At 36.9% G+C, this 16,458-nt stretch overlaps 1 protein-coding gene across 7 annotated transcripts in view; it reads right to left on the bottom strand.

Moving 5' to 3' along the window:
• The window catches only part of LOC132362139 (serine/threonine-protein kinase MARK2-like), a 138,991-nt gene extending 130,465 nt beyond the window's left edge, over positions 1–8,526 (bottom strand). For all 7 annotated transcript variants that reach the window (XR_009502227.1, XR_009502229.1, XR_009502230.1 and 4 more), the window contains exon 1: positions 8,358–8,526. The gene's annotated coding sequence lies outside the window, so the exon portion shown is untranslated. The remainder of the gene's footprint in view (positions 1–8,357) is intronic.
• Between the last annotated feature and the right edge of the window lie 7,932 nt (positions 8,527–16,458).

Below are 16,458 nucleotides of genomic sequence, written 5' to 3'. Positions count from 1 at the left end.
TGTGAGTATTTGCTCAAGGGATTAGATCTTGATATCTTTGGTGGGCATAATTCAGCCTACTACAGTCTTCTCTCTGGCCTCCAATGATTCATGTCTATCTATAACAGATGCAAAATATATTCACCCATGCCAAGATCCCCAAAATTCTCAACACAGTAAAGCATCAACACAAGTCCAAAATGTCGCCTAAATACTAGTTCCAAAATTGCAAATCTCATCATCTAAATCAGTTAAATTAAGATTGTATTAGACCCTGGGTATGATCCATCCTGAGACAAAATTTTCCTCCATCTCTATACCTGTGAAACTAGAAAGTTATCTGCTGCAAAATACAACTGTGAAACTAGAAAGTTATCTGCTGCCAAAATACAACTGAGGGATAGACACAGTATAATATTTATAGACATTCCCATTCCAAAAGGGAGAAAATGGAAGAAAGGATTCACAAATTCCAAGCAATTTCATAATCAAGAAGGGCAGATTCTCAGTAAGTTTTAAGACCTGGGAACAACCCTCTGTACCTTGACTCCAACATCTGCAACACAGCTCCATCTTCTGTTGCTGTGATTTTGGTTTACATCTCTTCTTCTGAGCCCATTGCTATGACCTCTGGGCCCAAGTCTCTGCCTTCAGAATCATCTTTCCTTTTACTTCAGAGGGAACATATGTGTGCTTCTCAGTAGCTTTATCACCCAATTGCCTGCCTGTAGAGTTTTTGTAGTTCAAAGGCCTTTCTTCATTTTATCCTGTGTTATCCATTCCAGTCCAATCTGGTAGTGTTTATGGTGGTACAACATTCTCAAAAACCTTTTCAGGTTGCCCAGGTATATCACAGGGATTCACACCTTTAGCCACAGCATCCTCCACAGATCTTTGGTTTGATAATCCCATCTTTATTCAAGGCTTCTTCTGGTTGAGTGACTTCATGAGCCATTTATGTAATCTCTTCAGCACTAGTAGCAGGTTATCCAGACATGCCATGGGCCTTCTCTCCAAAGTATACTTTCCTAACAGTTACTATCCTAATTTTATCATATTTTGCCATCTGATAGGCTGTTTCCCAAATCATCAAGTGATGGTTCCCTTTTGCTTAAGCTTTTTTTTTTCTTAATTTATATTTGTCTGCTTGCATTTTGATATTATCAGGTTAACACCTTCAATGCTTTGCTTGGAATTAACCTCAGATAAATATCCAAGTTCCTTGCTTACAAGTTTTGCTTCTTCAAACAGCTGTAGAACACAATTCAGCTATTTCTGTCACTATATAGCAAGATTCGCCTTTCCCTCGGTTTCCAGTGGTATGTTCCTTATTTCCTTCTGAGCCCTTTCCTTTAACCCACATTTCTACCAACAGTCTGTTTATGTGCATCTAGATGTTTTCTACAATGTGGCAAAAAATTCTTCCAACCTCTATACATTATTTGATTCCAAAGCCCCTTCCATATTTTCAGGCATTTATTACACAATATCCTATATCCCTGTACCTAAATCTATAGTAATTTTCTAAGGGTCGTTAAACAAATCACTACAAACTTGGTGACTTAAAAGAACATACATTTTATTGTCTCATTGTTCTGGAGGCCAGAAGTCCAGCATCAGTGTTACTAGATCAAAATCAAAGTGTTGGCAGGGCTTCACTCCCTCCAAAGCTCTAGGGGAAAATCTGTTGCTTGCCTCCTCCAGCTTCTAGTGTCTGCCAGCATTCCTTGGCTTGTGTTACATTACTCTAGTCTCTGACTTCATCTTCACAGTACCTTGTGTATTTCAAATCTCCTTCTGCCTCCCTCTTGTAAAGATATATGTGATTGCATTTGGGATCCATGACTTAAGATCCTTAACTTAAACACATGTGTAAAAAAGACCATTTTTTTTCCCCTAAATAAGTTGACATTTACAGGTTCCAGGCATTAGGATCTGATACCTTTGAAGAGTGTTTTTTAGTCTACTATACATACTTTACATAACACTGCTTTTCAAAAAGCAGTTTCATTTTATTTAATTTCATGAAAATTTTGCTATTATTACCCTGCAGATTTCAGAAGTTTTCCCTTCCTAATAACGCATAATCTTATCCTAATTATTGAAATAACTAAAGAATAATCAAATTTTTCAGAATTCTGAAAATCATTTAAGGGATGTTAGAGCATATACTATTTTATTGTTTTATTTTCCTATTGATACATAACATATAGGCTTTCTCTAGAAAAATGGTGCTTTCTCAGTGGGCTGTTAGTCTTATTTACATTTTATTCTCAGGCATTCAGTAAATGGTTTATCATGTGATTATCATTAAAGACTTAGATTATTGCATTATAAAATGGAACATTCCTTTTATATTTTAAAACACATAAGAGTTCATTACCTTCTGACAACAGCCACAGCTAGAACATTAATGCATATATTTAATATTCTCTGTTAAGCAGCAGGTTATTTCAAGACAACCTGCTGATTTGAAGTAATGGGATGATACAAAAGTATAGCAATTATAGGTGTACTATCTGCAGAAATTGCCAGTCCCTGTATTTCAGCTCATTATCTACAAGCTTCTTCAAAGGACCAAATGAGTCTCCATCACTTGCTCCTGGGGAGTGAAGCTGTTGCGATTTGATTTTGGAATGATATCTCCAGAAGTATAAAATACTTGTATTTTGAAATGGAGATACTTACTCTCTCACAGATCTGCCTGGTGACACTCTCTGCTTATCTTAAGTGTACATTCAGTATGAATCACTTAGGAAATCTGAACCAGCAGAAAGCAAGATCCTTTCTGCTCACTTGTTAGTTAAATGCAAATACAGAGCATAATTAGGGTCTTGTTTCTGGGATATAAGAGTATGCGTATTTGAATAAAGAAGTGTCATAACACAAAATAGCGTCAGACATAATAAAGTAGACTTTGGAACCACATTGTTTGAGGTGAACTCTACCTATGCCGCCAACTAGCCGTGTGACATTGATCAAGTTATTTTTCTCCTCTTCAGTAAAATAGGAAAAGCGCCTGTGGTCAATTGTATTATTCTTTCAAATTATTTTCTGCTTTCACAAGAAGCTCATACAACACCTCCTGGTGTCATAGTGCTTTCAGACCCCCTCCACGTGGGAGGAATACACACCACTACACCACTGACATCAGAATTAATCATGTGACTTGCCTTTGGCCAATCAAATGTGAATGGGTGGAATGCACCACTCCACAGCAGAAGCTTTATGAATCATGAAGTTCTGCCTTCACCTACCCCACTCTTGCACTAGGACAGCATGTTTCAGATGGAAGTTGATGTTTAAACCTGAATCTTAGAGTTAAGAAGTTGTGATAAATAGAGCTGCAGCCAACCCACAGACAGTACATACATGAGCAAAATATCAATCGCCCTTTTGTAAGCTACTAAGATATTGATGGTAATGGAGAATTGCACATAACCTAGCAAATCTGTATAACAGTAGTATCTACTTCATGTTCTTATTTGAGTAAGGCTCAGAGAAAGCAGTCAATAATAAGCCAGGTACACAGAAGTACAGAAATATGTTTTGTTATTATTATTACTGTTATATTTTAGAAATCCAAGGAGTGACAGTGTAAGAAATGATCACACATTAGATTTTAAAGGTGTAAGAAATAAATTCTGTTTCACTGGTTGTAATATACTCTCCTAAGTCTAGGAATGACGGGTATGATTTTCCAAATTCTATTGGGGAATAACAATAGAAACTGACTTTTGGAGGTGTGAGTTTTCAAATACTCATGAGATTTATTCATTCAAAAGAATCAGATAATCTCCCAAATCTTTCATATTTCAGACAACACTGCCACTGCCTCTTCCTCCCCAACAACAAAACCAGTGAATGCATTATTTCCAGGGCTGTGTTCATTCTTTGTACTCTCAAATATGTTTAACAAGATTTCATTTGGAATAGGATAAAAGTAGCTTTCAATAATGATTCTTTAATAGTAAAAATTAACTTTAAAATGATTTGCTGCACTATTCATGTAACAAGCAGGAACACAAGGGTATAAAAAAATTGTTTGAGAAAGTCACAATAATGCCCTGTTCTGCCACGAAATTCTGGTCCTATCCCATGAACTCTCATCTATTTGAAATTGAAGTGGCCACACGTCTTCTGAACTTCAAGAGACTCTAATTTAAGTACAAGTGATAATTCCTGTGCCACTGTGTTTTTATTCATTGTTCTATAATTTAGTATGTATCACTCTAAGTAGATCATTAGATCCTTATGAGCAGGAATTGATCCTCTACTTCTATGTATCTACCATTGGCCCTAGATGACTGGTCAAATTAAGTCATTTGTTTAATTTCACCCTATCCATTAACAGATTACAGTCAACCCTCTGTATCTGCAAGTTCTAGATCTGCAGATTCAACCAACTGCAGATCAAAACTATTCAAAAAAAATCCAGAAAATTCCAAAAAGCAAAACTTAAAGTTGCCTCCCACAGAAACTATTTACATATCACTCACATTATATTCGGTGTTATAAGTAATCTAGAGATGATTTAAAGTATACAGGAGGATGTGCATAAGTTATATGAAAACACTACACCATTTTGTAGAAGGAACTTGGGCATCCGAGGAGTTTGGCATCCTAGGGGGGTCCTGGAACCAATCCCTTGTGAGAAACTACTGTCCTGTATACGGAATGTTAACGTAGAGCAACTAAGAAGAAAAGTATTTTATTTCCTCATTCTTACGGCTTGCTTGGTTCCACCCATTTCCAAAATCCATCAGCCCAACTCCTTTGGTGGTCTCCTTATGAAGGAGGAATTTCTAGATTCTCAAATGTAGAAACTTGCTTTTGGTAGCATTGTCCTTCTACAATGTTCATTCTAGAACTCAATAATAAGTCAAATAAATATTTCATTTGCAAAGGAGCACTTATTTAAATGTTTATAATCAATGTAAAAGTAACTTCAGAGATATAATTGATCTGGTAATGTCAAATGCCAGCTGAAATTTCTGTCTTGCCCTGATTGCCATTTAGAAATTAGGAGTACAAATCAACTGAACTTTTCCAGGGTCAATTGTGCTTTTAAAAGATTTTTATTTATTATTAATATGTGTTGAGTACCAGTGATACATGAAACATTACAGGAGAGCTAAATTTATGTATAATGACTATTTGATTATGAAACTACATAAAAGAGACTGACTATAATGTTGCTGTTCCTCATATCTATAAAATAATTATTTTGCTCCAAACAGTACATTAGGTGCATGCATTTCCTCAGTTAACCAATGCAATGACTCAATATAGTAAGTATAATTATAAATCCAGAATTATGAAGGGGTTAAAGAGCCTTAAGTGTCTTTATCAACGCCACAGAGCTAGGACTTGGCAGTCAACAGAAGATAGGTTTATATCATTGAAAACGAGTTTATATCACTGCAAATTCTGAGTTTTAAGTGTTACAATATTTGCCTTCTTTTACTTCATCCGTATAATATTGAGTAGAAAACAGGCTTTCACTTTTGTTTTGGTTTTAGGATGAAAGTAATGCATGTTCATTAAAGAAATATGTGAAAAGTGTGGAATAGCATAAATGAACTGACGAAAGAAAATATATAATGCCAGCAGCTTATTTTCCTTAGTCTTTTTTCAGTGCTTTATGTTGGCGTTCAGATCAATACGCACGTGCGCGCGCACACACACACACACACACACACACACACACACAATCTGTAACACTGTATGTCAAAGCTTTCACTTAATATTATGGCATAAGCAGTTTTTAAATCATTGACTATCCTCATAAAATACCGGTAATTTGATGCATAAGAACTTCATCATGTAATTATACACAATAAATATCGTGTTATTGGTACATTTAAGTGTGTTTTCTATCTTGAAAAAAGGAAGATTCACTGACATTACAAGTGTGTGGGATTTAGGCGTCTGCTCATTTTTTCAGAATGCTGTGAATACTAGGTCAAAAGGAATGAACACTTTTAAATCTCTAGACAGCTCTTGAAAAATTTGCATTTTTAAAGATACATGGAATACCATTTATAAGTAAAAGATACAAAGAGATACAAAGGAGTTCAGGGTAACTTTTACTAGAGAAATGTTAGAGCTAATACAGAGGAAGAAATCTTCAGTGGGATCTTTGAGGATAAGAATTTCTATATAAAAATAATTCTATAAATACTTATTAAGTACCTCTCATAAGCAAGCCATTGCATTATGCAGTTATTGGTCTTTTTACTCAGTCATCTGCCTTTTGTCAATCATGTTATCCTTCTGTGAGAAGATTTTCATTTGTTAGATGGTTTGTTTTTTGCTATTTTGAAATTGCTATTCATGTGGTCATTAATTCAATATATATTCCAGTGTGAATTACATGGCAGGTATCATTCTAGATGCTGGAACATAGTGAACAAAACAAAACTAACAAAAAATATCTGGCCTGCGTGTTGCTTATATTCCACTGATAATGGAACCCTTGACCAGATGGGAAGGAGCAAACATTTGTGTTAGTGAAGTTATAAGTTCTTGGGTTTATATACCTTCTCCTAATATTTTCTTCAAGTGATTTAAAATAGTAAATAAAATGTACAGTGCCCATGGTAACCTTATCAGGTAAAAGGATGAGAAAGGAGATCCAAGAAACAGTGCGTCATGGGACAAAGGTATAAATGGCACATGGTTTTCAGGTAACAATAAACTATAGGGTTTGAGAAAATGTAATCATACACTACACACTGATACTGGATATGGTAGCTTGGTACAGACTCTAAAATTTTATAAGGGAAGGGAATTATTAGATTTTTGTTCTAGAAAGGTAATTTTGGTGACTAGGGGGAGAAAAGTTATGAGTAAGCAAGGGGTAAGACCATAGGTGTCAGACTAGGAAGACATTATTCAACTGCCACTAAAGTCAAAGTGTAACTTGATGGTTCTGAATTAAGACCATGGCTGTGGAAATGGAGAATGAAGAGGTAATCAGAAGAAAATCAATATTTGGTAAAAGAAGCACTTGAAAACGTGTTTCAAGATATTTTGAGATATTGCTGTACTTCTGTGTCAGAGGTTTTCTCAGTTCTTGGCAGTCCCTCACCCTCCTGTGAGGGACTAGTACATCCTTCTGTGCCAAGTGCCAAGGGCATGGTATGGTACTGGAGCCAGAGGAACTTTATTTGAAATATTGTCCTGTCATTTACTAAATTTGTGACTGTTTGACTCTATTGCACAGTTTACTGAGCCTTTGCTTCAGAATCGAAAAGTAGAGAAATAATTATGCCATACTCACAAGTACTTTAGGTATATTAAAACATATTATACGTACGAAATAATTTATAATGTATAAATTGCTATATACAATTCTACTGAGTATAGAAGAAAATAAATTTATACATAGGCCAACTTTTTATTTATTCCTATTAATAAATTATCCTGATACTTATCCTCTGTCTATAAATGTATTCAGAATTATTTAAAACATTTTTGGGGTCTGTTTTGTGGATTTTATGGTGTAAGTGTCTCAACTCCAATATGGCAAATGTGAGGAAGTAAATAAATTCATTTTTTAAGGATTATTGCATTTTTCTGCCCCCCGGCTGACCTATGACATAATTATAGTTTAGATAACTAAAACCAGTGCCTATGTTTTGTGTCTACTTCTCTGTTTCTAATTAAACATTTTGTCTATCTAAGTGTCACTGTGGAAGGCAATAAATTAATTCCTTCAGATATGTTTCCAACTGATATTGAATAATATGGCATTCCATTTTATTTGCTTTTAATGTTGTCACTTTCATAGTGAATACAAGAAGTGATGACAGGGTGTCAGGGAAGGCATTTTTGGACAATGGGTTGCTTCCTTCTAATCCACATAAGTGGAAAGAAGAAAATGCCACACAGTTGCAGGGTTTCAATTATTGGTGAAGATTTCTGCATAATTCAGTTGCCTACATAAATTTTCCCTAACGTTTCCAAGATAAAATAATAAATATTGTGTATGTTTATCGCTTTATGGTCAAAATAGAGTTATTTCAAAACAATAGAGTTTAAACAAAAAAGCCGTTGAATCTGGACATGCGGGGACACCAGCCGGGAGCCGGGCCGGTCTGGGGCGAGCGGAGGGGACCGCGAGGCTCCCACGGGCAGGCATGCAGTGCACCGGAGCGTCAAGCCGCCCGTCCTCCCCGCGCCCCGCACCGTCGCCCTCGCACCGCCCAGTCGGCGCCCCGCGGTTCCCGGGGCGCAACGAGGCCACGCCGCCGCCCCCGCCAGCGCAGACCCCCGCCCTCGGGGCCTCGAGCACGCCGGGCACGCCGGAGAGCACGGACGGCCCCGCGGGTACGGAGAAGCGGCGGCTCCTGGGAGCCGGCCGCCTGACGTACCTGCGGCGGCCTCACGCTCGGGTCCGCCCGGTCCGGGATAACGGCGCCTCCGCGGCGAACACGCCTGGATCTCCATGGGGGGGTGTTTACTCCCAACGCTCGCGATCCGGGCGGGGAGACCAACGGCCTGGAGCGCCGGCCCCGCCGGCCGTGCGTGCCCTGCGTGCGCGCTCTGGACTCCCAACGCTCGCGATCCGGGCGGGGAGACCAACGGCCTGGAGCGCCAGCCCCGCCGGCCGTGCGTGCCCTGCGTGCGCGCTCTGGACGCCGGGGGGCCCAACTTAACTCTTTTTTTTTTTTTTTTTTTTAAATTGCCACAGGCCAAGAGCCATGGCTCTCAGGGGGCTCATCTTTTTTTTTTTTTTTTTTTTTTAAATTTTATTTATTTATTTATTTATTTGTTTATTTATGGCTGTGTTTGGTCTTCGTTTCTGTGCGAGGGCTTTCTCTAGTTGTGGCAAGCGGGGGCCACTCTTCATCGCGGTGCGCGGGCCTCTCACTATCGCGGCCTCTCTTGCTGCGGGGCACAGGCTCCAGACGCGCAGGCTCAGTAGTTGTGGCTCACGGGCTTAGTTGCTCCGCGGCATGTGGGATCTTCCCAGACCAGGGCTCGAACCCGTGTCCCCTGCATTAGCAGGCAGATTCTCAACCCCTGCGCCACCAGGGAAGCCCCCAACTTAACTCTTAATTGGCCAAGATGGGGCTCTTTTGACATTCCTAAACTGTTTTTTTTTTTTTTTTTTTTGCATACACAGCTAGGAAAAAAAAAAAAAGCTGGCTTGATGAAATATCTTTTCAAAATTCTGACCCTAAGGGAACAAAAGTACTCCTAGGAGAAAGCTTCAGGTTATAACTCTTATTATGTCCTTGAAACGTAAACACAGACCACATTGCCTGAGACTACATCCTTTGCTCAATCAGTAGAACCCAAAACTGAAAAAAACAAAGGGGGGTGGGGGGTGGGGGGTGGGAAAGAGGCATTTTTAACCTCAAGCAAGTAAATTTAACTTATTCCAACTTTTATTTACAAACTAGTGAGTTTACATTGTAATACCTGATTCACGACTAAGTTTTAAAATGAAGCTATGAGATCTCTGCTTGTGTCTGTTTACATGTCTGTGCGTACATTAGAGACATGATATATCATTACCTTCAAATGATCTTATCAAAATTAGTTTGTAAAAGAGCTCTATTTAATTGACTTAAAATAAGTGCTTAAAAATTAAGTATTTCTAAATGTAATGGAAACCAAACTGAATTTTTTAAAGGATCAGGTGATCTAAGATTATTCTTTAATGAATGAAAACAAGTTTACATTTACTGGTTTAATTAAATAGGTCTATCTTCACAGTTAACAAGCTGAAGTATAAAACTTTTATTGTACCTAAGTTTACTAAACGTCAAATAAGTTCACATTATCTCTGTTACAGATTTGTCAGCAAGAAAGCCAAAATTGGGTATAATGATTTATTTGTAAATTAAGTAATATAAATGAGATAAAAGCTTTCAGATGAACTCTAAGAATAATTATGTTTTATGGTATGGCTACTTCAATTAGTTTCTCCAAATCTTTTTGATAACTTGAAATTTTAGCTTTGCTATGTTAAGTTAAATGATAGGGATTCATTGAATATCCAGATCATTTTCAAATTAGATGAAATATTGAAACATTAATTGCTAAGTAAGTCAAAGTTTACCTATTTTGTCTTATTAAAGAAAAACTAAAGATGCTTTGGTTTATTGGACACACATCTTGTACCACATTGAGGAAAGTAATTATGTTGTTAGAAAATGTATGTTTCTAGAGGTTATGGAATATACTTATAAATTTACCAATCAGGAAATGCTGGTATGACAGACAGTTCACAATTGCTTGCTTCTTGGTTTTTGCTAGAGATTGGGGTTTCAAGGGTTAAGAATTCTGACTAATGAATGTGATTGGAACTACTAAAGATAATAAGAGAAATATTTCCATGAAAGGAAAGTAGGGTGTGTGTTTTCCATAAAAGATGGTATGAGGAATGGAAATGTATTTTTGGTGAGGGAAAATAAAGTAATTTTGTCCCAAAGCTGGTTATTTCCAAATTCAAAAGAAAATAAGTGACAAACTAATGTGGCTATAGAAAGTTGTAGAAGGTTTGTGGAAAAGGAACCCTGAGAAAAGAGTTCTCGGGACTGACTAATATTGGAATGGATTTAATTAAGTGAATTTTGATATTAAAAGTCAGTTGGTGCAAAGTTTGAATTAGATTTTCTCTCTGTTAGGTGACAGAGTTTTCTTGAGGTATTGATCTGCTTTTGATAACAAATTGTAAAGTTTCTTTACTTTTTAAGCAGTCTGTTGTAACTTTCTGTATTTGCCCTTGAAATCATTTATTGTCACTTTGGTTGAGTGCATAAGTATTGTTTCATACTGACTTACGATCCTACTTAGCCAAGTGTTTTTAAAACCTTTTGATGTCTTTGACAAACTTCCTCAAATCAAATTCTAAATGAAGGTTTTTTGACCTTTAGGTAACTTTGGGATGCTTCAGAAGGCACCTGAAGCATCTCAAAGATAGAAATTAAACTTAATTAAATCCATTCCAATATTAGTAACCAACAAGGACCTACTGTATAGCACAGGGAACTCTGCTCAATATTATGTAACAAACTAAATGGGAAAAGAATTTGAAAAAGGATAGATACATGTATATGTATAACTGAATCACTTTGCTGTACACCTGAAACTATCACAACATTGTTAATCAACTATACTCCAATATAAAATACAACGTTAAAAAAATAAACTTAGTTAGGCTTATTGGGTATGTTAAATCACATGGGAAACACTGTCAAATGAGTGATGGTAAATCTTCTTAGGTTATATAGTGTGGGTAAATGATATAAACATATGTTGTAGAGATTATATGAAATTGCTAAAATTTGGATATATACTGGTTTAATGTTATTAGTCATAATTTTAGTTATTATTTTACAATTGTTGTATGTCACAAAAATAACCTTAACCCTGCAACTTTGCTTCCAGAACCACAAGAAGAAAATGACCACAGCTGCATTTTAGAAACAGATTATCTTCTTACTCCTAGGAATAATTTACAAGAAAATTCTATTGATAATGCTGGTCTACTTTGGTTTACAGATGGGTCCTACTTAAAAAATGATTGAGGGCATTACCAAGATGGATATGCAGAAACATCCACAATGGACATAACTGAAAGTTCTTTTTTACCAAAAAACAAAGTCAGCACAAGCAGAATTAATTGCTTTAACTTGAGCTCATCAACTCATCAACGAGCTAAAGGTCAGGTAGCAAATGTTTATGCTGACAGTCATTATGCCTTTGAAGTGGCACATGACTTTGGAATGCTACGGAAACATCAAGGGTTTATTAAAGCTTGATGCTATAATCAGGAAAGCTTATTAAAAAATATTAAAAAATGGAAAACAGGTTGCAGGACTATTAAGTGGTATACAACTACCAAAACAGTTGGCAATTATTAAAATACCAGTGCATTCCAAATCTGACAGTATGGAAGCTAAAGGAAATCAGCTTATTGATGAGGCAGCCAAACAGGTAGCTTTAAATACCCATTCTGTCTAGCCTTGAGAATGGTCAGCGCTCTCTGTTAACCCTGCCAACCCAGTGAAAGATTTCCATCTGCCCGCTCAAGAAATATGCCATTGAAGAAGAGAAATAGGGCAACAATAAGGGGGAATTTTGGACCTGTCACACAAATATAATTTGGAAATAATTAAACAAACAAACTATAGTGCCTGTTGGAGCTCAAATGCCATTAACCCAGCATGTACATTCTTTAACTCATTGGACACCTGAGAAAATGGTTTTATGGGGAAAACACTATGTTTGGAAAATTTCTCCCATGATGGCTCATCAAGTATATGCTTGTTTTAGTATCTACCCTAAATATAATCCCAGAAAATCACTTCATGGGTCACAAGGCCACTTTCTCTTCCTAAGGGTCCCTTCGAGGTATAGCAATTGGACTTTGTCTGAATGTCACCGTCTCAAGAATATAAATATATCTTGGTAATGATCTGTATGTTTTCACACTGACTTGAAGCTTTTCCTTGAAGAAGAGCAATGGCTATAAGGTTAAATTGCTATTTGAAAGGATAATTCTTGTTTGGGGAATTCCTTCCAAGTTACACAGTTACCAGGGAAATTATTTTACTGGACAAATAATTAAATCTATTTGTGACATATGGCCAATAATGCAGCATTTTCACTGCACTTATCACCCCCAATCTTTGGGACTGGTGGAAAGAATTAATGTCACTATCAAAACTCAATTGGCAAAACCTTCAGAAGCATTTAATCTCTCATGAGCAAAAGCTCTTCTGCTAGTGCTTCTCAAACGTAGGTCTATACATTTTGCTAAACATCAGCTGTCTCCTTTTGAAATACTAACAGGACACCCTATGTAATTAGATGAGGGAATATGTGAACCAACCTTACTCAAGGGAGATATATTACATTGTTCTCAGGGTCTTATTGAGGCACTAAAAAGAAATGCAAAGTTGGTAGCTAATTCCTTTCACAGTGAGCTCCCCAGAAACAAAGACCTTGAGGATCATGGATTACAATCTGGAGATTTTGTTAATTAGAAAACACATCAAATCAAAGACTTTTTGTAGCCATGTCAGAAAGGACCTTATTAGGTATTATTAACTAATCCATGCACTGCCAAATTAAAAGCCATAGACTGATGGATTCACATCCCTCATTTCAAAAAGGGTTTTTGCATTGGACTGGTCTGTAGAGAGGAATGCTGACCTCAGACTTAAATCAGTGCTCAAACAGAGGAGAAAGAACACCCACACCAGGAGGAGAAGATGACAGCAGTGGTAGACAGCTGACCCAAGAATCAGAACCAGGACTGTATGACCCATCCTACTAGTTCAAATGAACTGGTTTCTAAACATCTGTCTCACTATGAAAATTGAAAGTTATTTTTTTTTAAATGAAAGTTATTGTTTTACTTCTAGCTATACTTTTGCCTCAATGCTCATTATGGAAAGAAAATTATCTGGTAAAGTTGTCACAAAGTATAGCTACTGGGGGCAATCTAACCGATTGGTTGGATCTCTCATCAAATTCCTCAGTCAATAAAAATACTGATATAAGCCCTTCATAATTCCTGTCACCGACTTTTCAGATGTTCCTAAAATTACCACTCAACTAGACTAACCTCTGTCTGGCCTTCAGGTTCAAATTCTTCAACATATTAATGGATCCATCCCTTGTCTGATACTATCCTCAGTTCTTAGAGACTGAGCACAGATTACCCCAAGGCTCCTTTGCCCCATCTCTTACTTGATGAACAAATGTCTTAAAGAGAAAAAACATGAGTAAGTTATGCCAGTAACTCCCATATGTTAAATACAGTACAGATGGCTTTTGGAAAGCCTGCAAGAAAAATGATTCATGGGTTAACATTGTGTTAACTAAACTTCCAGTTAATGAGACTATCAATGAGAGCACTCTGGGAGGAATCACTTGTGCTCCCCCAGGTTTTGTCTTAGTATTGGAATTGACCCACCTTCTCAAGGATGTGCACAGAAATATCTTAATAGCTGGCAAATAGAAGGTTTATGTTTATTAGGATATTATGTTATCCCATTGTCTATACATATGGAAATAGAAGAACCTTCTTTCTCTCTTTATTACAGAGGCAATAAATCCATGTTAGCAGGATATCAAGATACTTGGTAGCAAAGTCTTTTGGGAATCTTGGTTCCTAGTGCAAGAGTATATGTAAACAGAAATATGATCAGAAATCTATCAGCTACCATCAAATAGCTGAGGGCTCTCTAAAAATCATTTCAGAACAGACAAAAAGTATAAGATAACAGGGTTGCCTTAGATTTTCCACTGGCTAAACAAGGAAGTATTTGTGCTACTGCTCACACTACTTGTTGCCCTTATATCAATACCTCTGCAGAAGAGATATACCTAGAAAAACATTCCCAAAAGATAAAATGGTTACAAGATGTAAGGCAAACTGACTCTAAGTGATCTGTTCAGTTGGCTCATCTCAGAAATAAGAATTTTTTCCCACTCTGCTTTACAGATGCTTATCATTGTCATAGTAGGTATCACTATTCTTTTCCTAGTTATAAATCTACGCATGACATGTATCACTGCTTGCTTTAAATCTACTGCTAAAAGTACAAATACAATGTTTGTTCAACAGTTTGACATCACTGATAATATGTGTAGCCTATAAAATGTTTCCCTGTCAGCATATACCTCTGTGCTTGTTCACTATATCTGATTAGTTTTCCCCCCAAAATGGATAACTAGGAAAAAATACATATATATATATGTATGAAAAAGCCTGTCACTGAGGGACACGATGCACCCACTGCAGGCAGGTAGTACCACCCTGGCATCGAGGAACAAATATTTTGATCATCAAAGCTTTGTATCAAAAGATTTGCAATCAAAACATGGAAATGATGAAAGAAAATTTCACCTATTAAGGTACAGGGAAGTCATTTTGGCTTTAACCATTAAAGGGTGCATTGTCCAGAAGTAAAGAACGTCTATTTTGAAGATAGAGATAAATGCCTCCATTCCTGGGATGCAATTGCCATTATTCCTTCAATGGTAAGACTCCCTTCCCAGGTGTCAAGGCCACACTGATCCACTGTGTACATACTATTCTGTCTTTTTTTTCCCCCTTAAACCTGGAAGGAATGTACCTTCCTTGCTTTTTTTGTTCTGACAAGATATAAAACTATACTGAAAACCATGCTTCTATAGAGAAGTTCCTCACAGCTATCTGAGAGGCTGTCTTCCAGGCTGTAGTCCTCATTTTGGCTGGAATAAAACATTTCTCTATTATTATTATAGATTTTTTATTATTTCTGTCAACAGCGGGAAGGCTGAGAATACAATGTTACAGATGTCAACAGGGTTCAAATGCCAAATGTTAAGTAGCTTTCCCTTCCCTAAGGGAAATGGGAAACTATTAAGAGTTTTCACTGAACAGGTAATAAAGTATGGTTTATATTTTTAAGATTTATATTTAAAAATAAATTTTAAATTTTGACTGCAATATAGATTGGAAGTAGACAGGCAAACAGATTAAGATGTCATTGCAATCATTCAGGTTAAGAGGAATAACTGACCTGGAATTGTGACAATTTGGGTAGAATGTAAATATAGAATCCAAAATTATCTAGGAGGTGGAGTTGACTGGAATTGGTAAGTGAATGGATGTTGGAAGAGATGAAGATGCTTAGAATAGCTGTTGGTGCCATTTAATAAAGTAAAAACCACCATAAAATAAGTTGATTTAATGAAGAAATTTGATGAATTTTATTTTGGACTGTTGAGTTTGACTTGCTTTCATGATAGCCATTTGGAGGCGGCCCTAGTAAAAGAAAGATAAAGGAAGGAAAGAAAGAAGGAAGGAAGGCAAGCCAAATTCAGGTGAATATAGTTTATGACCAGTGATCAGTAAGAGATCAAGAGGTGAGATATTATGACTGGATGAATTCGAGCACTACAACAGAAAATATGGTTTAAAAATTGGGATTTAATTATTTATCATTTCAAATTCATCAATCTTGTGGATTGACAAAGGCAACCTTACCAGGATTATAAAAGAGGGTAGCATAAGTGGAGGAGAGAAGTAAGGTTTTTCTTGTAAGCCTAGGTAGGCTAGGTTGTAAATGGTGATATAGAAATTTAAGTAAATAAGAGAATTCCTCTTCAAGCCATGATAAAATAACAAAGAATAGACTTAACTTTTGACTTCAAACAACAGGAGAACTGGGCAAAATCAAACTATTGACTCCAAAACATTGGGAACGTGATGTGATACTCCTTGGCAGAAAGGAAATAAACATTATTAGCTCTACAATCACCTAAACTTTCTGGCTGGAACAATTTTCAGAAGCAGAAGAATGTGAGCAGACCCCACTCACTTTACTGAGTTAAGGAGGAAGAGATTACAGCTCCAGAGGCTGAGACAGTAGGAAATTATGGGGCAGAATTTGAATAAATGCTAGAGCTTGCTCTGAATCCAGTCTGTCTGGTTCCAGGCAGAGCCTGTGCTCTAGTTACTCT

This window comes from Balaenoptera ricei, chromosome 3, assembly GCF_028023285.1.
Source record: "Balaenoptera ricei isolate mBalRic1 chromosome 3, mBalRic1.hap2, whole genome shotgun sequence".
NCBI lineage: Eukaryota > Metazoa > Chordata > Mammalia > Artiodactyla > Balaenopteridae > Balaenoptera > Balaenoptera ricei.
The sequence above is the reverse complement of the archived record's forward strand: the minus strand, read 5'-3'. Positions and strand labels throughout refer to the sequence as shown.